Source organism: Hyla sarda, chromosome 4 (assembly GCF_029499605.1).
Source record: "Hyla sarda isolate aHylSar1 chromosome 4, aHylSar1.hap1, whole genome shotgun sequence".
NCBI classification, from domain to species: domain Eukaryota; kingdom Metazoa; phylum Chordata; class Amphibia; order Anura; family Hylidae; genus Hyla; species Hyla sarda.
This window is the reverse complement of record NC_079192.1, coordinates 44230364-44252771: the sequence shown is the minus strand read 5'-3', so window position 1 is coordinate 44252771 and position 22408 is coordinate 44230364. Positions and strand designations below refer to the sequence as shown.

The 22408-nt window shown below is 41.6% G+C and overlaps 31 non-coding genes across 31 annotated transcripts; 15 read left to right on the top strand and 16 right to left on the bottom strand.

Moving 5' to 3' along the window:
• Positions 1-23: 23 nt before the first annotated feature.
• TRNAM-CAU (transfer RNA methionine (anticodon CAU)) lies at positions 24-96 on the bottom strand. The gene has a single exon. It is a non-coding gene; the product is annotated as a tRNA-Met (tRNA).
• A 113-nt stretch (positions 97-209) lies between these two features.
• TRNAE-UUC (transfer RNA glutamic acid (anticodon UUC)) lies at positions 210-281 on the top strand. Its single transcript has one exon. It is a non-coding gene; the product is annotated as a tRNA-Glu (tRNA).
• Positions 282-563: 282 nt separating this feature from the next.
• On the top strand, positions 564-635 carry TRNAE-UUC (transfer RNA glutamic acid (anticodon UUC)). The gene has a single exon. It is a non-coding gene; the product is annotated as a tRNA-Glu (tRNA).
• Positions 636-1713: 1078 nt separating this feature from the next.
• On the bottom strand, positions 1714-1786 carry TRNAM-CAU (transfer RNA methionine (anticodon CAU)). Its single transcript has one exon. It is a non-coding gene; the product is annotated as a tRNA-Met (tRNA).
• Positions 1787-1900: 114 nt separating this feature from the next.
• Positions 1901-1972, top strand: TRNAE-UUC (transfer RNA glutamic acid (anticodon UUC)). The gene has a single exon. It is a non-coding gene; the product is annotated as a tRNA-Glu (tRNA).
• Positions 1973-4118: 2146 nt separating this feature from the next.
• Positions 4119-4190, top strand: TRNAE-UUC (transfer RNA glutamic acid (anticodon UUC)). The gene has a single exon. It is a non-coding gene; the product is annotated as a tRNA-Glu (tRNA).
• A 1108-nt stretch (positions 4191-5298) lies between these two features.
• Positions 5299-5370, top strand: TRNAE-UUC (transfer RNA glutamic acid (anticodon UUC)). Its single transcript has one exon. It is a non-coding gene; the product is annotated as a tRNA-Glu (tRNA).
• A 1219-nt stretch (positions 5371-6589) lies between these two features.
• TRNAM-CAU (transfer RNA methionine (anticodon CAU)) lies at positions 6590-6662 on the bottom strand. The gene has a single exon. It is a non-coding gene; the product is annotated as a tRNA-Met (tRNA).
• A 114-nt stretch (positions 6663-6776) lies between these two features.
• On the top strand, positions 6777-6848 carry TRNAE-UUC (transfer RNA glutamic acid (anticodon UUC)). The gene has a single exon. It is a non-coding gene; the product is annotated as a tRNA-Glu (tRNA).
• Positions 6849-7628: 780 nt separating this feature from the next.
• TRNAM-CAU (transfer RNA methionine (anticodon CAU)) lies at positions 7629-7701 on the bottom strand. Its single transcript has one exon. It is a non-coding gene; the product is annotated as a tRNA-Met (tRNA).
• Positions 7702-7815: 114 nt separating this feature from the next.
• Positions 7816-7887, top strand: TRNAE-UUC (transfer RNA glutamic acid (anticodon UUC)). The gene has a single exon. It is a non-coding gene; the product is annotated as a tRNA-Glu (tRNA).
• Positions 7888-9106: 1219 nt separating this feature from the next.
• Positions 9107-9179, bottom strand: TRNAM-CAU (transfer RNA methionine (anticodon CAU)). Its single transcript has one exon. It is a non-coding gene; the product is annotated as a tRNA-Met (tRNA).
• Positions 9180-9293: 114 nt separating this feature from the next.
• Positions 9294-9365, top strand: TRNAE-UUC (transfer RNA glutamic acid (anticodon UUC)). Its single transcript has one exon. It is a non-coding gene; the product is annotated as a tRNA-Glu (tRNA).
• Positions 9366-10286: 921 nt separating this feature from the next.
• Positions 10287-10359, bottom strand: TRNAM-CAU (transfer RNA methionine (anticodon CAU)). The gene has a single exon. It is a non-coding gene; the product is annotated as a tRNA-Met (tRNA).
• Positions 10360-10473: 114 nt separating this feature from the next.
• TRNAE-UUC (transfer RNA glutamic acid (anticodon UUC)) lies at positions 10474-10545 on the top strand. The gene has a single exon. It is a non-coding gene; the product is annotated as a tRNA-Glu (tRNA).
• Positions 10546-11511: 966 nt separating this feature from the next.
• On the top strand, positions 11512-11583 carry TRNAE-UUC (transfer RNA glutamic acid (anticodon UUC)). The gene has a single exon. It is a non-coding gene; the product is annotated as a tRNA-Glu (tRNA).
• Positions 11584-12504: 921 nt separating this feature from the next.
• On the bottom strand, positions 12505-12577 carry TRNAM-CAU (transfer RNA methionine (anticodon CAU)). The gene has a single exon. It is a non-coding gene; the product is annotated as a tRNA-Met (tRNA).
• A 114-nt stretch (positions 12578-12691) lies between these two features.
• Positions 12692-12763, top strand: TRNAE-UUC (transfer RNA glutamic acid (anticodon UUC)). Its single transcript has one exon. It is a non-coding gene; the product is annotated as a tRNA-Glu (tRNA).
• A 1960-nt stretch (positions 12764-14723) lies between these two features.
• On the bottom strand, positions 14724-14796 carry TRNAM-CAU (transfer RNA methionine (anticodon CAU)). Its single transcript has one exon. It is a non-coding gene; the product is annotated as a tRNA-Met (tRNA).
• Positions 14797-15322: 526 nt separating this feature from the next.
• TRNAM-CAU (transfer RNA methionine (anticodon CAU)) lies at positions 15323-15395 on the bottom strand. The gene has a single exon. It is a non-coding gene; the product is annotated as a tRNA-Met (tRNA).
• Positions 15396-15510: 115 nt separating this feature from the next.
• TRNAE-UUC (transfer RNA glutamic acid (anticodon UUC)) lies at positions 15511-15582 on the top strand. Its single transcript has one exon. It is a non-coding gene; the product is annotated as a tRNA-Glu (tRNA).
• An 852-nt stretch (positions 15583-16434) lies between these two features.
• TRNAM-CAU (transfer RNA methionine (anticodon CAU)) lies at positions 16435-16507 on the bottom strand. The gene has a single exon. It is a non-coding gene; the product is annotated as a tRNA-Met (tRNA).
• A 115-nt stretch (positions 16508-16622) lies between these two features.
• TRNAE-UUC (transfer RNA glutamic acid (anticodon UUC)) lies at positions 16623-16694 on the top strand. The gene has a single exon. It is a non-coding gene; the product is annotated as a tRNA-Glu (tRNA).
• Positions 16695-17474: 780 nt separating this feature from the next.
• Positions 17475-17547, bottom strand: TRNAM-CAU (transfer RNA methionine (anticodon CAU)). The gene has a single exon. It is a non-coding gene; the product is annotated as a tRNA-Met (tRNA).
• A 221-nt stretch (positions 17548-17768) lies between these two features.
• Positions 17769-17841, bottom strand: TRNAM-CAU (transfer RNA methionine (anticodon CAU)). Its single transcript has one exon. It is a non-coding gene; the product is annotated as a tRNA-Met (tRNA).
• Positions 17842-18324: 483 nt separating this feature from the next.
• Positions 18325-18396, top strand: TRNAE-UUC (transfer RNA glutamic acid (anticodon UUC)). The gene has a single exon. It is a non-coding gene; the product is annotated as a tRNA-Glu (tRNA).
• Positions 18397-19176: 780 nt separating this feature from the next.
• TRNAM-CAU (transfer RNA methionine (anticodon CAU)) lies at positions 19177-19249 on the bottom strand. Its single transcript has one exon. It is a non-coding gene; the product is annotated as a tRNA-Met (tRNA).
• A 966-nt stretch (positions 19250-20215) lies between these two features.
• TRNAM-CAU (transfer RNA methionine (anticodon CAU)) lies at positions 20216-20288 on the bottom strand. Its single transcript has one exon. It is a non-coding gene; the product is annotated as a tRNA-Met (tRNA).
• Positions 20289-21254: 966 nt separating this feature from the next.
• On the bottom strand, positions 21255-21327 carry TRNAM-CAU (transfer RNA methionine (anticodon CAU)). The gene has a single exon. It is a non-coding gene; the product is annotated as a tRNA-Met (tRNA).
• Positions 21328-21441: 114 nt separating this feature from the next.
• TRNAE-UUC (transfer RNA glutamic acid (anticodon UUC)) lies at positions 21442-21513 on the top strand. Its single transcript has one exon. It is a non-coding gene; the product is annotated as a tRNA-Glu (tRNA).
• Positions 21514-22293: 780 nt separating this feature from the next.
• On the bottom strand, positions 22294-22366 carry TRNAM-CAU (transfer RNA methionine (anticodon CAU)). The gene has a single exon. It is a non-coding gene; the product is annotated as a tRNA-Met (tRNA).
• Between the last annotated feature and the right edge of the window lie 42 nt (positions 22367-22408).

Sequence of the window (22408 nt, the reverse complement as noted above, 5' to 3'; positions counted from 1 at the left end):
TCATGGCTAAAGCCAAGAAAAATTGCCCCGTGTGAGGATCGAACTCACGACCTTCAGATTATGAGACTGACGCGCTACCTACTGCGCTACCGAGGCAAGTGGCATGGTGGTATGATCCAGTGCCAAGCGGATAAATCAAAAGAATACAAATTTAGATCACTTTTTTACTTTTTTTTTTCCTCATACAAAAAAACTGTGGCAGAAGCAGGTCCCATATGGTCTAGCGGTTAGGATTCCTGGTTTTCACCCAGGCGGCCCGGGTTCGACTCCCGGTATGGGAATGTGTTTTTTTTATAAACTTGCAGGCAAGTTCAAAGGAGGGTGAGGTCATTTGAAAGTGAAGCGGACGGAGTTCTAGTTGGTCTTTGTGGGTGAAAAGAAAGAAATCGGAACACATCTGTTGTTAGCCATTTATTATATCCATTTTCTCAAGATCCCACTTGGCTTCAAAGCTAAACTCATCCCCATCTCCACTTTCTAACTCTATGATGCTAAGGAAGTCAACCAAACCTCATGGCAAAAGATGGAAAAATTGCCTGGTGTGAGGATTAAACTCACAGTTTTCCCATATGGTCTAGCGGTTAGGATTCCTGGTTTTCACCAAGGCGGCCCGGGTTCGACTCCCGGTATGGGAATGTGTTTTTTTTATAAACTTGCAGGCAAGTTCAAAGGAGGGTGAGGTCATTTGAAAGTGAAGCGGACGGAGTTCTAGTTGGTCTTTGTGGGTGAAAAGAAAGAAATCGGAACACATCTGTTGTTAGCCATTTATTATATCCATTTTCTCAAGATCCCACTTGGCTTCAAAGCTAAACTCATCCCCATCTCCACTTTCTAACTCTATGATGCTAAGGAAGTCAACCAAACCTCATGGCAAAAGATGGAAAAATTGCCTGGTGTGAGGATTAAACTCACAGTTTTCAGATTATTAAATTCATAGGCCGACCAGATCACTGCAGAGTTAAGCAGCTGGAGTTGGAGTTGTACTTTGTGGATGGAAAAAGAAAATCATTACCCCACAGCTTTAAGCCATTCATTTGGTCCACTTGCCTTCTAAGCTAAACTCATGCCCATCTCTTAAGGAATTCAGCAAAACCTCATGGCTAAAGACAAGAAAATTGCCCAGTTGTGTCTCTCATGGCTAAAGACAAGAAGTCAACAAAACCTCATGGCAAAAGATGGAAAAATTGCCCAAAGTGAGGATCAAACTCACAGTTTTCAGATTATTAAATTCATAGGCCGACCAGATCACTGCAGAGTTAAGCAGCTGGACTTGGAGTTGTACTTTGTGGATGGAAAAAGAAAATCATTACCCCACAGCTTTAAGCCATTCATTTGGTCCACTTGCCTTCTAAGCTAAACTCATGCCCATCTCTTAGGGAATTCAGCAAAACCTCATGGCTAAAGACAAGAAAATTGCCCAGTTGTGTCTCTCATGGCTAAAGACAAGAAGTCAACCAAACCTCATGGCAAAAGATGGAAAAATTGCCCAAAGTGAGGATCAAACTCACAGTTTTCAGATTATTAAATTCATAGGCTGACCAGATCACTGCAGAGTTAAGCAGCTGGAGTTGGAGTTGTTCTTTGTGGATGAAAATAGAAAATCCTTGCCCCACAGCTTTAAGCCATTCATTTGGTCCACTTGCCTTCTAAGCTAAACTCATGCCCATCTCTTAAGGAAATCAACAAAACCTCATGGCTAAAGCCAAGAAAAATTGCCCTGTGTGAGGATCGAACTCACGACCTTCAGATTATGAGACTGACGCGCTACCTACTGCGCTAACGAGGCAAGTGGCATGGTGGTATGATCCAGTGCCAAGCGGATAATTCAAAAGAATACAAATTTTAGATCACTTTTTTACTTTTTTTTTTCCTCATACAAAAAAACTGTGGCAGAAGCAGGTCCCATATGGTCTAGCGGTTAGGATTCCTGGTTTTCACCCAGGCGGCCCGGGTTTGACTCCCGGTATGGGAATGTGTTTTTTTTATAAACTTGCAGGCAAGTTCAAAGGAGGGTGAGGTCATTTGAAAGTGAAGCGGACGGAGTTCTAGTTGGTCTTTGTGGGTGAAAAGAAAGAAATCGGAACACATCTGTTGTTAGCCATTTATTATATCCATTTTCTCAAGATCCCACTTGGCTTCAAAGCTAAACTCATCCCCATCTCCACTTTCTAACTCTATGATGCTAAGGAAGTCAACCAAACCTCATGGCAAAAGATGGAAAAATTGCCTGGTGTGAGGATTAAACTCACAGTTTTCAGATTATTAAATTCATAGGCCGACCAGATCACTGCAGAGTTAAGCAGCTGGAGTTGGAGTTGTACTTTGTGGATGGAAAAAGAAAATCATTACCCCACAGCTTTAAGCCATTCATTTGGTCCACTTGCCTTCTAAGCTAAACTCATGCCCATCTCTTAAGGAATTCAGCAAAACCTCATGGCTAAAGACAAGAAAATTGCACAGTTGTGTCTCTCATGGCTAAAGACAAGAAGTCAACCAAACCTCATGGCAAAAGATGGAAAAATTGCCCAAAGTGAGGATCAAACTCACAGTTTTCAGATTATTAAATTCATAGGCCGACCAGATCACTGCAGAGTTAAGCAGCTGGAGTTGGAGTTGTACTTTGTGGATGGAAAAAGAAAATCATTACCCCACAGCTTTAAGCCATTCATTTGGTCCACTTGCCTTCTAAGCTAAACTCATGCCCATCTCTTAAGGAATTCAGCAAAACCTCATGGCTAAAGACAAGAAAATTGCCCAGTTTTGTCTCTCATGGCTAAAGACAAGAAGTCAACCAAACCTCATGGCAAAAGATGGAAAAATTACCTTCTAAGCTAAACTCATGCCCATCTCTTAAGGAAATCAACAAAACCTCATGGCTAAAGACAAGAAAATTGCCCAGTTTTGTCTCTCATGGCTAAAGACAAGAAGTCAACCAAACCTCATGGCAAAAGATGGAAAAATTGCCCGGTGTGGGAATCAAACTCACAGTTTTCAGATTATTAAATTCATAGGCCGACCAGATCACTGCAGAGTTAAGCAGCTGGAGTTGGAGTTGTTCTTTGTGGATGAAAAAAGAAAATCCTTGCCCCACAGCTTTAAGCCATTCATTTGGTCCACTTGCCTTCTAAGCTAAACTCATGCCCATCTCTTAAGGAAATCAACAAAACCTCATGGCTAAAGCCAAGAAAAATAGCCCGTGTGAGGATCGAACTGACGACCTTCAGATTATGAGACTGACGCGCTACCTACTGCGCTAACGAGGCAAGTGGCATAGTGGTATGATCCAGTGCCAAGCGGATAATTCAAAAGAATACAAATTTTAGATCACTTTTTTACTTTTTTTTTTCCTCATACAAAAAAACTGTGTCAGAAGCAGGTCCCATATGGTCTAGCGGTTAGGATTCCTGGTTTCCACCCAGGCGACCCGGATTCGACTCCCGGTATGGGAATGTGTTTTTTTTATAAACTTGCAGGCAAGTTCAAAGGAGGGTGAGGTCATTTGAAAGTGAAGCGGACGGAGTTCTAGTTGGTCTTTGTGGGTGAAAAGAAAGAAATCGGAACACATCTGTTGTTAGCCATTTATTATATCCATTTTCTCAAGATCCCACTTGGCTTCAAAGCTAAACTCATCACCATCTCCACTTTCTAACTCAATGATGCTAAGGAAGTCAACCAAACCTCATGGCAAAAGATGGAAAAATTGCCTGGTGTGAGGATTAAACTCACAGTTTTCAGATCATTAAATTCATAGGCCGACCAGATCACTGCAGAGTTAAGCAGCTGGAGTTGGAGTTGTACTTTGTGGATGGAAAAAGAAAATCATTAACCCACAGCTTTAAGCCATTCATTTGGTCCACTCCCCTTCTAAGCTAAACTTATGCCCATCTCTTAAGGAAATCAACAAAACCTCATGGCTAAAGCCAAGAAAAATTGCCCCTTTTCAGGATCGAACTCACGACCTTCAGATTATGAGACTGACGCGCTACCTACTGCGCTAACGAGGCAAGTGGCATAGTGGTATGATCCAGTGCCAAGCGGATAATTCAAAAGAATACAAATTTTAGATCACTTTTTTACTTTTTTTTTTCCTCATACAAAAAAACTGTGTCAGAAGCAGGTCCCATATGGTCTAGCGGTTAGGATTCCTGGTTTTCACCCAGGCGACCCGGATTCGACTCCCGGTATGGGAATGTGTTTTTTTTTATAAACTTGCAGGCAAGTTCAAAGGAGGGTGAGGTCATTTGAAAGTGAAGCGGACGGAGTTCTAGTTGGTCTTTGTGGGTGAAAAGAAAGAAATCGGAACACATCTGTTGTTAGCCATTTATTATATCCATTTTCTCAAGATCCCACTTGGCTTCAAAGCTAAACTCATCACCATCTCCACTTTCTAACTCAATGATGCTAAGGAAGTCAACCAAACCTCATGGCAAAAGATGGAAAAATTGCCTGGTGTGAGGATTAAACTCACAGTTTTCAGATCATTAAATTCATAGGCCGACCAGATCACTGCAGAGTTAAGCAGATGGAGTTGGAGTTGTACTTTCTGGATGGAAAAAGAAAATCATTACCCCACAGCTTTAAGCCATTCATTTGGTCCACTTGCCTTCTAAGCTAAACTCATGCCCATCTCTTAAGGAATTCAGCAAAACCTCATGGCTAAAGACAAGAAAATTGCCCAGTTTTGTCTCTCATGGCTAAAGACAAGAAGTCAACCAAACCTCATGGCAAAAGATGGAAAAATTACCTTCTAAGCTAAACTCATGCCCATCTCTTAAGGAAATCAACAAAACCTCATGGCTAAAGACAAGAAAATTGCCCAGTTTTGTCTCTCATGGCTAAAGACAAGAAGTCAACCAAACCTCATGGCAAAAGATGGAAAAATTGCCCGGTGTGGGAATCAAACTCACAGTTTTCAGATTATTAAATTCATAGGCCGACCAGATCACTGCAGAGTTAAGCAGCTGGAGTTGGAGTTGTTCTTTGTGGATGAAAAAAGAAAATCCTTGCCCCACAGCTTTAAGCCATTCATTTGGTCCACTTGCCTTCTAAGCTAAACTCATGCCCATCTCTTAAGGAAATCAACAAAACCTCATGGCTAAAGCCAAGAAAAATAGCCCGTGTGAGGATCGAACTGACGACCTTCAGATTATGAGACTGACGCGCTACCTACTGCGCTAACGAGGCAAGTGGCATAGTGGTATGATCCAGTGCCAAGCGGATAATTCAAAAGAATACAAATTTTAGATCACTTTTTTACTTTTTTTTTTCCTCATACAAAAAAACTGTGTCAGAAGCAGGTCCCGTATGGTCTAGCGGTTAGGATTCCTGGTTTTCACCCAGGCGACCCGGATTCGACTCCCGGTATGGGAATGTGTTTTTTTTATAAACTTGCAGGCAAGTTCAAAGGAGGGTGAGGTCATTTGAAAGTGAAGCGGACGGAGTTCTAGTTGGTCTTTGTGGGTGAAAAGAAAGAAATCGGAACACATCTGTTGTTAGCCATTTATTATATCCATTTTCTCAAGATCCCACTTGGCTTCAAAGCTAAACTCATCACCATCTCCACTTTCTAACTCAATGATGCTAAGGAAGTCAACCAAACCTCATGGCAAAAGATGGAAAAATTGCCTGGTGTGAGGATTAAACTCACAGTTTTCAGATCATTAAATTCATAGGCCGACCAGATCACTGCAGAGTTAAGCAGATGGAGTTGGAGTTGTACTTTCTGGATGGAAAAAGAAAATCATTACCCCACAGCTTTAAGCCATTCATTTGGTCCACTTGCCTTCTAAGCTAAACTCATGCCCATCTCTTAAGGAATTCAGCAAAACCTCATGGCTAAAGACAAGAAAATTGCCCAGTTTTGTCTCTCATGGCTAAAGACAAGAAGTCAACCAAACCTCATGGCAAAAGATGGAAAAATTACCTTCTAAGCTAAACTCATGCCCATCTCTTAAGGAAATCAACAAAACCTCATGGCTAAAGACAAGAAAATTGCCCAGTTTTGTCTCTCATGGCTAAAGACAAGAAGTCAACCAAACCTCATGGCAAAAGATGGAAAAATTGCCCGGTGTGGGAATCAAACTCACAGTTTTCAGATTATTAAATTCATAGGCCGACCAGATCACTGCAGAGTTAAGCAGCTGGAGTTGGAGTTGTACTTTCTGGATGGAAAAAGAAAATCATTACCCCACAGCTTTAAGCCATTCATTTGGTCCACTTGCCTTCTAAGCTAAACTCATGCCCATCTCTTAAGGAATTCAGCAAAACCTCATGGCTAAAGACAAGAAAATTGCCCAGTTGTGTCTCTCATGGCTAAAGACAAGAAGTCAACCAAACCTCATGGCAAAAGATGGAAAAATTGCCCAAAGTGAGGATCAAATTCACAGTTTTCAGATTATTAAATTCATAGGCCGACCAGATCACTGCAGAGTTAAGCAGCTGGAGTTGGAGTTGTTCTTTGTGGATGAAAAAAGAAAATCCTTGCCCCACAGCTTTAAGCCATTCATTTGGTCCACTTGCCTTCTAAGCTAAACTCATGCCCATCTCTTAAGGAAATCAACAAAACCTCATGGCTAAAGCCAAGAAAAATTGCCCCATGTGAGGATCGAACTCACGACCTTCAGATTATGAGACTGACACGCTACCTACTGCGCTAACGAGGCAAGTGGCATGGTGGTATGATCCAGCGCCAAGCGGATAATTCAAAAGAATACAAATTTTAGATCACTTTTTTACTTTTTTTTTTCCTCATACAAAAAAACTGTGGCAGAAGCAGGTCCCATATGGTCTAGCGGTTAGGATTCCTGGTTTTCACCCAGGCGGCCCGGGTTTGACTCCCGGTATGGGAATGTGTTTTTTTTATAAACTTGCAGGCAAGTTCAAAGGAGGGTGAGGTCATTTGAAAGTGAAGCGGACGGAGTTCTAGTTGGTCTTTGTGGGTGAAAAGAAAGAAATCGGAACACATCTGTTGTTAGCCATTTATTATATCCATTTTCTCAAGATCCCACTTGGCTTCAAAGCTAAACTCATCACCATCTCCACTTTCTAACTCTATGATGCTAAGGAAGTCAACCAAACCTCATGGCAAAAGATGGAAAAATTGCCTGGTGTGAGGATTAAACTCACAGTTTTCAGATTATTAAATTCATAGGCCGACCAGATCACTGCAGAGTTAAGCAGCTGGAGTTGGAGTTGTACTTTGTGGATGGAAAAAGAAAATCATTACCCCACAGCTTTAAGCCATTCATTTGGTCCACTTGCCTTCTAAGCTAAACTCATGCCCATCTCTTAAGGAATTCAGCAAAACCTCATGGCTAAAGACAAGAAAATTGCCCAGTTGTGTCTCTCATGGCTAAAGACAAGAAGTCAACCAAACCTCATGGCAAAAGATGGAAAAATTGCCCAAAGTGAGGATCAAACTCACAGTTTTCAGATTATTAAATTCATAGGCTGACCAGATCACTGCAGAGTTAAGCAGCTGGAGTTGGAGTTGTTCTTTGTGGATGAAAATAGAAAATCCTTGCCCCACAGCTTTAAGCCATTCATTTGGTCCACTTGCCTTCTAATCTAAACTCATGCCCATCTCTTAAGGAAATCAACAAAACCTCATGGCTAAAGCCAAGAAAAATTGCCCTGTGTGAGGATCGAACTCACGACCTTCAGATTATGAGACTGACGCGCTACCTACTGCGCTAACGAGGCAAGTGGCATGGTGGTATGATCCAGTGCCAAGCGGATAATTCAAAAGAATACAAATTTTAGATCACTTTTTTACTTTTTTTTTTCCTCATACAAAAAAACTGTGGCAGAAGCAGGTCCCATATGGTCTAGCGGTTAGGATTCCTGGTTTTCACCCAGGCGGCCCGGGTTTGACTCCCGGTATGGGAATGTGTTTTTTTTATAAACTTGCAGGCAAGTTCAAAGGAGGGTGAGGTCATTTGAAAGTGAAGCGGACGGAGTTCTAGTTGGTCTTTGTGGGTGAAAAGAAAGAAATCGGAACACATCTGTTGTTAGCCATTTATTATATCCATTTTCTCAAGATCCCACTTGGCTTCAAAGCTAAACTCATCCCCATCTCCACTTTCTAACTCTATGATGCTAAGGAAGTCAACCAAACCTCATGGCAAAAGATGGAAAAATTGCCTGGTGTGAGGATTAAACTCACAGTTTTCAGATTATTAAATTCATAGGCCGACCAGATCACTGCAGAGTTAAGCAGCTGGAGTTGGAGTTGTACTTTGTGGATGGAAAAAGAAAATCATTACCCCACAGCTTTAAGCCATTCATTTGGTCCACTTGCCTTCTAAGCTAAACTCATGCTCATCTCTTAAGGAATTCAGCAAAACCTCATGGCTAAAGACAAGAAAATTGCCCAGTTGTGTCTCTCATGGCTAAAGACAAGAAGTCAACCAAACCTCATGGCAAAAGATGGAAAAATTGCCCAAAGTGAGGATCAAACTCACAGTTTTCAGATTATTAAATTCATAGGCCGACCAGATCACTGCAGAGTTAAGCAGCTGGAGTTGGAGTTGTACTTTGTGGATGGAAAAAGAAAATCATTACCCCACAGCTTTAAGCCATTCATTTGGTCCACTTGCCTTCTAAGCTAAACTCATGCCCATCTCTTAGGGAATTCAGCAAAACCTCATGGCTAAAGACAAGAAAATTGCCCAGTTGTGTCTCTCATGGCTAAAGACAAGAAGTCAACCAAACCTCATGGCAAAAGATGGAAAAATTATCTTCTAAGCTAAACTCATGCCCATCTCTTAAGGAAATCAACAAAACCTCATGGCTAAAGACAAGAAAATTGTCCAGTTTTGTCTCTCATGGCTAAAGACAAGAAGTCAACCAAACCTCATGGCAAAAGATGGAAAAATTGCCCGGTGTGGGAATCAAACTCACAGTTTTCAGATTATTAAATTCTTAGGCCGACCAGATCACTGCAGAGTTAAGCAGCTGGAGTTGGAGTTGTTCTTTGTGGATGAAAAAAGAAAATCATTACCCCACAGCTTTAAGCCATTCATTTGGTCCACTTGCCTTCTAAGCTAAACTCATGCCCATCTCTTAAGGAAATCAACAAAACCTCATGGCTAAAGCCAAGAAAAATTGCCCCGTGTGAGGATCGAACTCTCGACCTTCAGATTATGAGACTGACGCGCTACCTACTGCGCTAACGAGGCAAGTGGCATGGTGGTATGATCCAGTGCCAAGCGGATAATTCAAAAGAATACAAATTTTAGATCACTTTTTTACTTTTTTTTTTCCTCATACAAAAAAACTGGGGCAGAAGCAGGTCCCATATGGTCTAGCGGTTAGGATTTCTGGTTTTCACCCAGGCGGCCCGGGTTTGACTCCCGGTATGGGAATGTGTTTTTTTTATAAACTTGCAGGCAAGTTCAAAGGAGGGTGAGGTCATTTGAAAGTGAAGCGGACGGAGTTCTAGTTGGTCTTTGTGGGTGAAAAGAAAGAAATCGGAACACATCTGTTGTTAGCCATTTATTATATCCATTTTCTCAAGATCCCACTTGGCTTCAAAGCTAAACTCATCCCCATCTCCACTTTCTAACTCTATGATGCTAAGGAAGTCAACCAAACCTCATGGCAAAAGATGGAAAAATTGCCTGGTGTGAGGATTAAACTCACAGTTTTCAGATTATTAAATTCATAGGCCGACCAGATCACTGCAGAGTTAAGCAGCTGGAGTTGGAGTTGTACTTTGTGGATGGAAAAAGAAAATCATTACCCCACAGCTATAAGCCATTCATTTGGTCCACTTGCCTTCTAAGCTAAACTCATGCCCATCTCTTAAGGAATTCAGCAAAACCTCATGGCTAAAGACAAGAAAATTGCCCAGTTTTGTCTCTCATGGCTAAAGACAAGAAGTCAACCAAACCTCATGGCAAAAGATGGAAAAATTACCTTCTAAGCTAAACTCATGCCCATCTCTTAAGGAAATCAACAAAACCTCATGGCTAAAGACAAGAAAATTGCCCAGTTTTGTCTCTCATGGCTAAAGACAAGAAGTCAACCAAACCTCATGGCAAAAGATGGAAAAATTGCCCGGTGTGAGAATCAAACTCACAGTTTTCAGATTATTAAATTCATAGGCCGACCAGATCACTGCAGAGTTAAGCAGCTGGAGTTGGAGTTGTTCTTTGTGGATGAAAAAATAAAATCCTTACCCCACAGCTTTAAGCCATTCATTTGGTCCACTTGCCTTCTAAGCTAAACTCATGCCCATCTCTTAAGGAAATCAACAAAACCTCATGGCTAAAGCCAAGAAAAATTGCCCCCTGTGAGAATCGAACTCACGACCTTCAGATTATGAGACTGAAGCGCTACCTACTGCGCTAACGAGGCAAGTGGCATGGTGGTATGATCCAGTGCCAAGCGGATAATTCAAAAGAATACAAATTTTAGTTCACTTTTTTACTTTTTTTTTTCCTCATACAAAAAAACTGTGGCAGAAGCAGGTCCCATATGGTCTAGCGGTTAGGATTCCTGGTTTTCACCCAGGCGGCCCGGGTTCGACTCCCGGTATGGGAATGTGTTTTTTTTATAAACTTGCAGGCAAGTTCAAAGGAGTGTGAGGTCATTTGAAAGTGAAGCGGACGGAGTTCTAGTTGGTCTTTGTGGGTGAAAAGAAAGAAATCGGAACACATCTGTTGTTAGCCATTTATTATATCCATTTTCTCAAGATCCCACTTGGCTTCAAAGCTAAACTCATCCCCATCTCCACTTTCTAACTCTATGATGCTAAGGAAGTCAACCAAACCTCATGGCAAAAGATGGAAAAATTGCCTGGTGTGAGGATTAAACTCACAGTTTTCAGATTATTAAATTCATAGGCCGACCAGATCACTGCAGAGTTAAGCAGCTGGAGTTGGAGTTGTACTTTGTGGATGGAAAAAGAAAATCATTACCCCACAGCTTTAAGCCATTCATTTGGTCCACTTGCCTTCTAAGCTAAACTCATGCCCATCTCTTAAGGAATTCAGCAAAACCTCATGGCTAAAGACAAGAAAATTGCCCAGTTGTGTCTCTCATTGCTAAAGACAAGAAGTCAACCAAACCTCATGGCAAAAGATGGAAAAATTGCCCAAAGTGAGGATCAAACTCACAGTTTTCAGATTATTAAATTCATAGGCCGACCAGATCACTGCAGAGTTAAGCAGCTGGAGTTGGAGTTGTACTTTGTGGATGGAAAAAGAAAATCATTAACCCACAGCTTTAAGCCATTCATTTGGTCCACTTGCCTTCTAAGCTAAACTCATGCCCATCTCTTAAGGAAATCAACAAAACCTCATGGCTAAAGCCAAGAAAAATTGCCCCTTTTGAGGATCGAACTCACGACCTTCAGATTATGAGACTGACGCGCTACCTACTGCGCTAACGAGGCAAGTGGCATGGTGGTATGATCCAGTGCCAAGCGGATAATTCAAAAGAATACAAATTTTAGATCACTTTTTTATTTTTTTTTTCCTCATACAAAAAAACTGTGTCAGAAGCAGGTCCCATATGGTCTAGCGGTTAGGATTCCTGGTTTTCACCCAGGCGACCCGGATTCGACTCCCGGTATGGGAATGTGTTTTTTTTATAAACTTGCAGGCAAGTTCAAAGGAGGGTGAGGTCATTTGAAAGTGAAGCGGACGGAGTTCTAGTTGGTCTTTGTGGGTGAAAAGAAAGAAATCGGAACACATCTGTTGTTAGCCATTTATTATATCCATTTTCTCAAGATCCCACTTGGCTTCAAAGCTAAACTCATCACCATCTCCACTTTCTAACTCTATGATGCTAAGGAAGTCAACCAAACCTCATGGCAAAAGATGGAAAAATTGCCTGGTGTGAGGATTAAACTCACAGTTTTCAGATTATTAAATTCATAGGCCGACCAGATCACTGCAGAGTTAAGCAGCTGGAGTTGGAGTTGTACTTTGTGGATGGAAAAAGAAAATCATTACCCCACAGCTTTAAGCCATTCATTTGGTCCACTTGCCTTCTAAGCTAAACTCATGCCCATCTCTTAAGGAATTCAGCAGAACCTCATGGCTAAAGACAAGAAAATTGCCCAGTTTTGTCTCTCATGGCTAAAGACAAGAAGTCAACCAAACCTCATGGCAAAAGATGGAAAAATTACCTTCTAAGCTAAACTCATGCCCATCTCTTAAGGAAATCAACAAAACCTCATGGCTAAAGACAAGAAAATTGCCCAGTTTTGTCTTTCATGGCTAAAGACAAGAAGTCAACCAAACCTCATGGCAAAAGATGGAAAAATTGCCCGGTGTGGGAATCAAACTCACAGTTTTCAGATTATTAAATTCATAGGCCGACCAGATCACTGCAGAGTTAAGCAGCTGGAGTTGGAGTTGTTCTTTGTGGATGAAAAAAGAAAATCCTTGCCCCACAGCTTTAAGCCATTCATTTGGTCCACTTGCCTTCTAAGCTAAACTCATGCCCATCTCTTAAGGAAATCAACAAAACCTCATGGCTAAAGCCAAGAAAAATTGCCCCGTGTGAGGATCGAACTCACGACCTTCAGATTATGAGACTGAAGCGCTACCTACTGCGCTAACGAGGCAAGTGGCATGGTGGTATGATCCAGTGCCAAGCGGATAATTCAAAAGAATACAAATTTTAGATCACTTTTTTACTTTTTTTTTTCCTCATACAAAAAAACTGTGGCAGAAGCAGGTCCCATATGGTCTAGCGGTTAGGATTCCTGGTTTTCACCCAGGCGGCCCGGGTTCGACTCCCGGTATGGGAATGTGTTTTTTTTATAAACTTGCAGGCAAGTTCAAAGGAGTGTGAGGTCATTTGAAAGTGAAGCGGACGGAGTTCTAGTTGGTCTTTGTGGGTGAAAAGAAAGAAATCGGAACACATCTGTTGTTAGCCATTTATTATATCCATTTTCTCAAGATCCCACTTGGCTTCAAAGCTAAACTCATCCCCATCTCCACTTTCTAACTCTATGATGCTAAGGAAGTCAACCAAACCTCATGGCAAAAGATGGAAAAATTGCCTGGTGTGAGGATTAAACTCACAGTTTTCAGATTATTAAATTCATAGGCCGACCAGATCACTGCAGAGTTAAGCAGCTGGAGTTGGAGTTGTACTTTCTGGATGGAAAAAGAAAATCATTACCCCACAGCTTTAAGCCATTCATTTGGTCCACTTGCCTTCTAAGCTAAACTCATGCCCATCTCTTAAGGAATTCAGCAAAACCTCATGGCTAAAGACAAGAAAATTGCCCAGTTGTGTCTCTCATGGCTAAAGACAAGAAGTCAACCAAACCTCATGGCAAAAGATGGAAAAATTGCCCAAAGTGAGGATCAAACTCACAGTTTTCAGATTATTAAATTCATAGGCCGACCAGATCACTGCAGAGTTAAGCAGCTGGAGTTGGAGTTGTACTTTGTGGATGGAAAAAGAAAATCATTAACCCACAGCTTTAAGCCATTCATTTGGTCCACTCCCCTTCTAAGCTAAACTTATGCCCATCTCTTAAGGAAATCAACAAAACCTCATGGCTAAAGCCAAGAAAAATTGCCCCTTTTCAGGATCGAACTCACGACCTTCAGATTATGAGACTGACGCGCTACCTACTGCGCTAACGAGGCAAGTGGCATAGTGGTATGATCCAGTGCCAAGCGGATAATTCAAAAGAATACAAATTTTAGATCACTTTTTTACTTTTTTTTTTCCTCATACAAAAAAACTGTGTCAGAAGCAGGTCCCATATGGTCTAGCGGTTAGGATTCCTGGTTTTCACCCAGGCGACCCGGATTTGACTCCCGGTATGGGAATGTGTTTTTTTTATAAACTTGCAGGCAAGTTCAAAGGAGGGTGAGGTCATTTGAAAGTGAAGCGGACGGAGTTCTAGTTGGTCTTTGTGGGTGAAAAGAAAGAAATCGGAACACATCTGTTGTTAGCCATTTATTATATCCATTTTCTCAAGATACCACTTGGCTTCAAAGCTAAACTCATCACCATCTCCACTTTCTAACTCAATGATGCTAAGGAAGTCAACCAAACCTCATGGCAAAAGATGGAAAAATTGCCTGGTGTGAGGATTAAACTCACAGTTTTCAGATTATTAAATTCATAGGCCGACCAGATCACTGCAGAGTTAAGCAGCTGGAGTTGGAGTTGTACTTTCTGGATGGAAAAAGAAAATCATTACCCCACAGTTTTAAGCCATTCATTTGGTCCACTTGCCTTCTAAGCTAAACTCATGCCCATCTCTTAAGGAATTCAGCAAAACCTCATGGCTAAAGACAAGAAAATTGCCCAGTTTTGTCTCTCATGGCTAAAGACAAGAAGTCAACCAAACCTCATGGCAAAAGATGGAAAAATTACCTTCTAAGCTAAACTCATGCCCATCTCTTAAGGAAATCAACAAAACCTCATGGCTAAAGACAAGAAAATTGCCCAGTTTTGTCTCTCATGGCTAAAGACAAGAAGTCAACCAAACCTCATGGCAAAAGATGGAAAAATTGCCCGGTGTGGGAATCAAACTCACAGTTTTCAGATTATTAAATTCATAGGCCGACCAGATCACTGCAGAGTTAAGCAGCTGGAGTTGGAGTTGTTCTTTGTGGATGAAAAAAGAAAATCCTTGCCCCACAGCTTTAAGCCATTCATTTGGTCCACTTGCCTTCTAAGCTAAACTCATGCCCATCTCTTAAGGAAATCAACAAAACCTCATGGCTAAAGCCAAGAAAAATTGCCCCGTGTGAGGATCGAACTCACGACCTTCAGATTATGAGACTGACGCGCTACCTACTGCGCTAACGAGGCAAGTGTCATGGCGGTATGATCCAGTGCCAAGCGGATAATTCAAAAGAATACAAATTCTTTTTGGTCCATTCATTTGGTCCACTTGCCTTCTAAGCTAAACTCATGCCCATCTCTTAAGGAATTCAGCAAAACCTCATGGCTAAAGACAAGAAAATTGCCCAGTTTTGTCTCTCATGGCAAAAGATAAGAAGTCAACCAAACCTCATGGCAAAAGAGGGAAAAATTACCTTCTAAGCTAAACTCATGCCCATCTCTTAAGGAAATCAACAAAACCTCATGGCAAAAGATGGAAAAATTGCCCGGTGTGGGAATCAAACTCACAGTTTTCAGATTATTAAATTCATAGGCCGACCAGATCACTGCAGAGTTAAGCAGCTGGAGTTGGAGTTGTTCTTTGTGGATGAAAAAAGAAAATCATTACCCCACAGCTTTAAGCCATTCATTTGGTCCACTTGCCTTCTAAGCTAAACTCATGCCCATCTCTTAAGGAATTCAACAAAACCTCATGGCTAAAGCCAAGAAAAACTGCCCCGTGTGAGGATTGAACTCACGACCTTCAGATTATGAGACTGACGCGCTACCTACTGCGCTAACGAGGCAAGTGGCATGGTGGTTTGATCCAGTGCCAAGCTGATAATTCAAAAGAATACAAATTTTAGATCACTTTTTTACTTTTTTTTTTTCCTCAAACAAAAAAACAGTGGCAGAAGTAGGTCCCATATGGTCTAGCGGTTAGGATTCCTGGTTTTCACCCAGGCGGCCCGGGTTCGACTCCCGGTATGGGAATGTGTTTTTTTTATAAACTTGCAGGCAAGTTCAAAGGAGGGTGAGGTCATTTGAAAGTGAAGCGGATGGAGTTCTAGTTGGTCTTTGTGGGTGAAAAGAAAGAAATCGGAACACATCTGTTGTTAGCCATTTATTATATCCATTTTCTCAAGATCCCACTTGGCTTCAAAGCTAAACTCATCCCCATCTCCACTTTCTAACTCTATGATGCTAAGGAAGTCAACCAAACCTCATGGCAAAAGATGGAAAAATTGCCTGGTGTGAGGATTAAACTCACAGTTTTCAGATTATTAAATTCATAGGCCGACCAGATCACTGCAGAGTTAAGCAGCTGGAGTTGGAGTTGTACTTTCTGGATGGAAAAAGAAAATCATTACCCCACAGCTTTAAGCCATTCATTTGGTCCACTTGCCTTCTAAGCTAAACTCATGCCCATCTCTTAAGGAATTCAGCAAAACCTCATGGCTAAAGACAAGAAAATTGCCCAGTTTTGTCTCTCATGGCAAAAGATAAGAAGTCAACCAAACCTCATGGCAAAAGAGGGAAAAATTACCTTCTAAGCTAAACTCATGCCCATCTCTTAAGGAAATCAACAAAACCTCATGGCAAAAGATGGAAAAATTGCCCGGTGTGGGAATCAAACTCACAGTTTTCAGATTATTAAATTCATAGGCCGACCAGATCACTGCAGAGTTAAGCAGCTGGAGTTGGAGTTGTTCTTTGTGGATGAAAAAAGAAAATCATTACCCCACAGCTTTAAGCCATTCATTTGGTCCACTTGCCTTCTAAGCTAAACTCATGCCCATCTCTTAAGGAATTCAACAAAACCTCATGGCTAAAGCCAAGAAAAACTGCCCCGTGTGAGGATTGAACTCACGACCTTCAGATTATGAGACTGACGCGCTACCTACTGCGCTAACGAGGCAAGTGGCATGGTGGTTTGATCCAGTGCCAAGCTGATAATTCAAAAGAATACAAATTTTAGATCACTTTTTTACTTTTTTTTTTTCCTCAAACAAAAAAACAGTGGCAGAAGTAGGTCCCATATGGTCTAGCGGTTAGGATTCCTGGTTTTCACCCAGGCGGCCCGGGTTCGACTCCCGGTATGGGAATGTGTTTTTTTTATATACTTGCAGGCAAGTTCAAAGGAGGGTGAGGTCATTTGAAAGTGAAGCGGACGGAGTTCTAGTTGGTCTTTGTGGGTGAAAAGAAAGAAATCGGAACACATCTGTTGTTAGCCATTTATTATATCCATTTTCTCAAGATCCCACTTGGCTTCAAAGCTAAACTCATCCCCATCTCCACTTTCCAACTCTATGATGCTAAGGAAGTCAACCAAACCTCATGGCAAAAGATGGAAAAATTGCCTGGTGTGAGGATTAAACTCACAGTTTTCAGATTATTAAATTCATAGGCCGACCAGATCACTGCAGAGTTAAGCAGCTGGAGTTGGAGTTGTACTTTCTGGATGGAAAAAGAAAATAATTACCCCACAGCTTTAAGCCATTCATTTGGTCCACTTGCCTTCTAAGCTAAACTCATGCCCATCTCTTAAGGAATTCAGCAAAACCTCATGGCTAAAGACAAGAAAATTGCCCAGTTGTGTCTCTCATGGCTAAAGACAAGAAGTCAACCAAACCTCATGGCAAAAGATGGAAAAATTGCCCAAAGTGAGGATCAAACTCACAGTTTTCAGATTATTAAATTCATAGGCCGACCAGATCACTGCAGAGTTAAGCAGCTGGAGTTGGAGTTGTACTTTGTGGATGGAAAAAGAAAATCATTACCCCACAGCTTTAAGCCATTCATTTGGTCCACTTGCCTTCTAAGCTAAACTCATGCCCATCTCTTAAGGAAATCAACAAAACCTCATGGCTAAAGCCAAGAAAAATTGCCCCGTGTGAGGATCGAACTCACGACCTTCAGATTATGAGACTGACACGCTACCTACTGTGCTAACGAGGCAAGTGGCATGGTGGTATGATCCAGTGCCAAGTGGATAATTCACTGACCAGATCACTGCAGAGTTAAGCAGCTGGAGTTGGAGTTGTTCTTTGTGGATGAAAAAAGAAAATCCTTACCCCACAGCTTTAAGCCATTCATTTGGTCCACTTGCCTTCTAAGCTAAACTCATGCCCATCTCTTAAGGAAATCAACAAAACCTCATGGCTAAAGCCAAGAAAAATTGCCCCCTGTGAGGATCGAACTCACGACCTTCAGATTATGAGACTGACGCGCTACCTACTGCGCTAACGAGGCAAGTGGCATGGTGGTATGATCCAGTGCCAAGCGGATAATTCAAAAGAATACAAATTTTAGATCACTTTTTTACTTTTTTTTTTCCTCATACAAAAAAACTGTGGCGGAAGCAGGTCTCATATGGTCTAGCGGTTAGGATTCCTGGTTTTCACCCAGGCGGCCCGAGTTCAACTCCCGGTATGGGAATGAATTTTTTTTATAAACTTGCAGGCAAGTTCAAAGGAGTGTGAGGTCATTTGAAAGTGAAGCGGACGGAGTTCTAGTTGGTCTTTGTGGGTGAAAAAAAAGAAATCGGAACACATCTGTTGTTAGCCATTTATTATATCCATTTTCTCAAGATCCCACTTGGCTTCAAAGCTAAACTCATCACCATCTCCACTTTCTAACTCTATGATGCTAAGGAAGTCAACCAAACCTCATGGCAAAAGATGGAAAAATTGCCTGGTGTGAGGATAAAAACAAAAAAACAGTGGCAGAAGTAGGTCCCATATGGTCTAGCGGTTAGGATTCCTGGTTTTCACCCAGGCGGCCCGGGTTCGACTCCAGGTATGGGAATGTGTCTTTTTTATAAACTTGCAGGCAAGTTCAAAGGAGGGTGAGGTCATTTGAAAGTGAAGCGGACGGAGTTGTAGTTGGTCTTTGTGGGTGAAAAGAAAGAAATCGGAACACATCTGTTGTTAGCCATTTATTATATCCATTTTCTCAAGATCCCACTTGGCTTCAAAGCTAAACTCATCCCCATCTCCACTTTCTAACTCTATGATGCTAAGGAAGTCAACCAAACCTCATGGCAAAAGATGGAAAAATTGCCTGGTGTGAGGATTAAACTCACAGTTTTCAGATTATTAAATTCATAGGCCGACCAGATCACTGCAGAGTTAAGCAGCTGGAGTTGGAGTTGTACTTTGTGGATGGAAAAAGAAAATCATTACCCCACAGCTTTAAGCCATTCATTTGGTCCACTTGCCTTCTAAGCTAAACTCATGCCCATCTCTTAAGGAATTCAGCAAAACCTCATGGCTAAAGACAAGAAAATTGCCCAGTTGTGTCTCTCATGGCTAAAGACAAGAAGTCAACCAAACCTCATGGCAAAAGATGGAAAAATTGCCCAAAGTGAGGATCAAACTCACAGTTTTCAGATTATTAAATTCATAGGCCGACCAGATCACTGCAGAGTTAAGCAGCTGGAGTTGGAGTTGTACTTTGTGGATGGAAAAAGAAAATCATTACCCTACAGCTTTAAGCCATTCATTTGGTCCACTTGCCTTCTAAGCTAAACTCATGCCCATCTCTTAAGGAAATCAACAAAACCTCATGGCTAAAGCCAAGAAAAATTGCCCCGTGTGAGGATCGAACTCACGACCTTCAGATTATGAGACTGACACGCTACCTACTGCGCTAACGAGGCAAGTGGCATGGTGGTATGATCCAGTGCCAAGTGGATAATTCAAAAGAATACAAATTTTAGATAACTTTTTTACTTTTTTTTTTCCTCATACAAAAAAAGTGTGGCAGAAGTAGTTCCCATATGGTCTAGTGGTTAGGTTTCCTGGTTTTCACCCAGGCGGCCCGGGTTCGACTGCTGGTATGGGAATGTGTTTTTTTTATAAACTTGCAGGCAAGTTCAAAGGAGGGTGAGGTCATTTGAAAGTGAAGCGGACGGAGTTCTAGTTGGTCTTTGTGGGTGAAAAGAAAGAAATCGGAACACATCTGTTGTTAGCCATTTATTATATCGATTTTCTCAAGATCCCACTTGGCTTCAAAGCTAAACTCATCCCCATCTCCACTTTCTAACTCTATGATGCTAAGGAAGTCAACCAAACCTCATGGCAAAAGATGGAAAAATTGCCTGGTGTGAGGATTAAACTCACAGTTTTCAGATTATTAAATTCATAGGCCGACCAGATCACTGCAGAGTTAAGCAGCTGGAGTTGGAGTTGTACTTTGTGGATGGAAAAAGAAAATCATTACCCCACAGCTTTAAGCCATTCATTTGGTCCACTTGCCTTCTAAGCTAAACTCATGCCCATCTCTTAAGGAATTCAGCAAAACCTCATGGCTAAAGACAAGAAAATTGCCCAGTTGTGTCTCTCATGGCTAAAGACAAGAAGTCAACCAAACCTCATGGCAAAAGATGGAAAAATTGCCCAAAGTGAGGATCAAACTCACAGTTTTCAGATTATTAAATTCATAGGCCGACCAGATCACTGCAGAGTTAAGCAGCTGGAGTTGGAGTTGTACTTTGTGGATGGAAAAAGAAAATCATTACCCTACAGCTTTAAGCCATTCATTTGGTCCACTTGCCTTCTAAGCTAAACTCATGCCCATCTCTTAAGGAAATCAACAAAACCTCATGGCTAAAGCCAAGAAAAATTGCCCCGTGTGAGGATCGAACTCACGACCTTCAGATTATGAGACTGACACGCTACCTACTGCGCTAACGAGGCAAGTGGCATGGTGGTATGATCCAGTGCCAAGTGGATAATTCAAAAGAATACAAATTTTAGATAACTTTTTTACTTTTTTTTTTCCTCATACAAAAAAAGTGTGGCAGAAGTAGTTCCCATATGGTCTAGTGGTTAGGTTTCCTGGTTTTCACCCAGGCGGCCCGGGTTCGACTGCTGGTATGGGAATGTGTTTTTTTTATAAACTTGCAGGCAAGTTCAAAGGAGGGTGAGGTCATTTGAAAGTGAAGCGGACGGAGTTCTAGTTGGTCTTTGTGGGTGAAAAGAAAGAAATCGGAACACATCTGTTGTTAGCCATTTATTATATCGATTTTCTCAAGATCCCACTTGGCTTCAAAGCTAAACTCATCCCCATCTCCACTTTCTAACTCTATGATGCTAAGGAAGTCAACCAAACCTCATGGCAAAAGATGGAAAAATTGCCTGGTGTGAGGATTAAACTCACAGTTTTCAGATTATTAAATTCATAGGCCGACCAGATCACTGCAGAGTTAAGCAGCTGGAGTTGGAGTTGTACTTTGTGGATGGAAAAAGAAAATCATTACCCCACAGCTTTAAGCCATTCATTTGGTCCACTTGCCTTCTAAGCTAAACTCATGCCCATCTCTTAAGGAATTCAGCAAAACCTCATGGCTAAAGACAAGAAAATTGCCCAGTTGTGTCTCTCATGGCTAAAGACAAGAAGTCAACCAAACCTCATGGCAAAAGATGGAAAAATTGCCCAAAGTGAGGATCAAACTCACAGTTTTCAGATTATTAAATTCATAGGCCGACCAGATCACTGCAGAGTTAAGCAGCTGGAGTTGGAGTTGTTCTTTGTGGATGAAAAAAGAAAATCCTTACCCCACAGCTTTAAGCCATTCATTTGGTCCACTTGCCTTCTAAGGTAAACTCATGCCCATCTCTTAAGGAAATCAACAAAACCTCATGGCTAAAGCCAAGAAAAATTGCCCCCTGTGAGGATCGAACTCACGACCTTCAGATTATGAGACTGACGCGCTACCTACTGCGCTAACGAGGCAAGTGGCATGGTGGTATGATCCAGTGCCAAGCGGATAATTCAAAAGAATACAAATTTTAGATCACTTTTTTACTTTTTTTTTTCCTCATACAAAAAAACTGTGGCAGAAGCAGGTCCCATATGGTCTAGCGGTTAGGATTCCTGGTTTTCACCCAGGCGGCCCGGGTTCGACTCCAGGTATGGGAATGTGTTTTTTTTATAAACTTGCAGGCAAGTTCAAAGGAGGGTGAGGTCATTTAAAAGTGAAGCGGACGGAGTTCTAGTTGGTCTTTGTGGGTGAAAAGAAAGAAATCGGAACACATCTGTTGTTAGCCATTTATTATATCCATTTTCTCAAGATCCCACTTGGCTTCAAAGCTAAACTCATCCCCATCTCCACTTTCTAACTCTATGATGCTAAGGAAGTCAACCAAACCTCATGGCAAAAGATGGAAAAATTGCCTGGTGTGAGGATTAAACTCACAGTTTTCAGATTATTAAATTCATAGGCCGACCAGATCACTGCAGAGTTAAGCAGCTGGAGTTGGAGTTGTACTTTGTGGATGGAAAAAGAAAATCATTACCCCACAGCTTTAAGCCATTCATTTGGTCCACTTGCCTTTTAAGCTAAACTCATGCCCATCTCTTAAGGAATTCAGCAAAACCTCATGGCTAAAGACAAGAAAATTGCCCAGTTTTGTCTCTCATGGCTAAAGACAAGTAGTCAACCAAACCTCATGGCAAAAGATGGAAAAATTGCCCAAAGTGAGGATCAAACTCACAGTTTTCAGATTATTAAATTCATAGGCCGACCAGATCACTGCAGAGTTAAGCAGCTGGAGTTGGAGTTGTTCTTTGTGGATGAAAAAAGAAAATCCTTACCCCACAGCTTTAAGCCATTCATTTGGTCCACTTGCCTTCTAAGCTAAACTCATGCCCATCTCTTAAGGAAATCAACAAAACCTCATGGCTAAAGCCAAGAAAAATTGCCCCCTGTGAGGATCGAACTCACGACCTTCAGATTATGAGACTGACGCGCTACCTACTGCGCTAACGAGGCAAGTGGCATGGTGGTATGATCCAGTGCCAAGTGGATAATTCA